General features: G+C 39.4%; 1 protein-coding gene across 1 annotated transcript in view; it reads right to left on the bottom strand.

The window, feature by feature from the left end:
• The window catches only part of LOC118409225 (transient receptor potential cation channel subfamily M member 1-like), a gene marked incomplete in the record, with an annotated part of 118,080 nt that extends 115,898 nt beyond the window's left edge, over positions 1-2,182 (bottom strand). The window contains 1 exon segment of the mRNA XM_035810093.1: positions 2,024-2,182.

Here is a 2,182-nt window from a genome sequence, read left to right as displayed (position 1 = left end):
CTGTATACGGTGCCTTTTTCAGAAGTAGACAGATGTAATACATTGTTGTGTCACCTGGGGATACAGAATTGTCTGTAACCTGGTATAACCTAAGGTAGTGGATTGTCTGTACCGGCTGTAAAATAGGACGTGTTTGCGGGGATATATAATTTTGCGGCAGGTAAAAAAGACTTGTTTGCAGTGATTTAAGTTCAAGTACTTTTACACTGTAAGTTTGTTTGTTTGTTTGAACCTTTGTTTATTCATGAAAGCTCAAATCGGCCTGCAGGCCGCTTTTTATTGAGGCCATGAGGGAAGAGGCAAGGGTCAGACAAAGTATACAGTTTACATCATTTAAAGCCCTAAAGAGTCTTGTAAGTCTATATTCAAAATTTCATATACATAGTGCAAAATACTGTTTGTTTTTAATGGTAAAGAGGGTAACGTGAACAATGAGAAAACAAAACCACCGTGAACATTTTCCTTTTTACAGTATGCCTGAGGTGGTGGGTGTGTACCACACAATCAGCTGTTTGATTATAGAGTTGTCTTGAACTGACATGTACACGTGGCGCACACCAGTCCTATGTTCAAAGGTACATGTACATTATTAATATTGCAGAAACTGTCACTTTAATTCAGGACTCAATGTGTTACTCAGTTACACTTACATTACATACGAAGGCAAAATGCAACTTGGAAAAACTTACCAGCCCTAGTAAAACAGAAGCTTCTGTATACTACTACTACTACACACGAGTAAGTTTGTACTTAATCTACAGATTGTGCATACCCTGCTTCAATTACCAAGACAAGCTAAATGTTGTCTAGGAACCGGCAGGAAAAATATCTACACAACAGGACTATCCTGTTGACAATGAAGAAACCAATTTCATTGTCAGGAACATCCAGTCTATTATTTTCCAGGTTTCTTTTGTCTAAATAAGTTCATCTGCAGCAAAGCCAATTTTTTTTACCATTGGCATAATGATGATGCCCTTGAAATTTTTTTTTTTCTATTTTTGTTGCAGTTGTGTACTGTATGGCCCAAGGACAAACAAATCATATTACAAAACAAATAAAAGCAGTGACGTACAGGCTACAAATAAACAAATAATTCTGTTTCACCAGGTATAATTTGTCTGGTGCAGGTAATTTTCAATGTTACCTGCACCAGTGCAGGTATGCAGAAAAAAGGATTTCGAGCCCTGACTAAGTATGTTGATAACTAGCCCCAGCTAATTTTCACATATCAATTAAGACATGTGAGAAAAGTGATTATTCGGCCTCTGCTTGCTTGTAAAAGAAAACCTTGATGTCCTGTGGAAGTATGTGGAAAGATTGTGTGACATGTAAACAGATCAGACATAAGTGCTTTCTCAGTTTACTGATCCCAGAACTAAACAAATAGATCTGAGTGACAGTGGACGCAGCAGCAAAACAAAAACAAACACGATGCCTGAAGTGGTGAAAGCAAAAGGACGACAAAAAGACCTTCCTTAAACTTCAGAATCCTTATCTCTAATGTGTTGAGTCTACTTTAGAGATTCTTTACTTTGTAAACATGTTTAACAACACGCTACCCCCATCCTATCATATATGTAGGCATGTTTGTCTGTGTTAGCTGATTCCTAAATACACACAGGGTTGTCTTACATACATTCCCAGGGCTGCTATTTTTGCCTGTACTTTGCAGAAGGGCTGCAAACTGCATGTAGCAGTACTGGCAACAACATTGCTCCTTAGGATGAGTAAAGGGGTGCAGTCTGCCATCTCTGACTTCAATGTTTGATGCATGTCATCCGTATGGTACATGTGCATGTATAATTTGTATGATGCACAATAACTGCAAATTTATAATTTTGGGTATTAGAAATTAGTTTATGCTAATACAACAATTAAGTCTCATACTTGTAGATGGTGTTGGTTAATACTGAATAAGCTGCTAACAGGGGTGAGAGTGAAGTTCATACTTTCACTGATCCCAAAAGAACAAACATATTAAATTTCCTGGGTCACTGCCATGCGACACAACCCCACTCACCCTCGGCCCGGTCCTCACTCTCTCCCGAAGCTGTCTCCGCTCCGCCCCGCTCTCGTTTCTCCGCAGTAGTTCCATTCGCTGCTCGCCTGTCTCATGCCACTTGCGACACAAGAAACGCCGAAGAAGGAAGAAAGTTCTACAAGACAACCCGACAACACG

This window comes from Branchiostoma floridae, chromosome 2, assembly GCF_000003815.2.
Source record: "Branchiostoma floridae strain S238N-H82 chromosome 2, Bfl_VNyyK, whole genome shotgun sequence".
Lineage (NCBI taxonomy): Eukaryota > Metazoa > Chordata > Leptocardii > Amphioxiformes > Branchiostomatidae > Branchiostoma > Branchiostoma floridae.
Note: the sequence above shows the minus strand (reverse complement) of the source record. Positions and strands in the feature narration are given on the sequence as shown.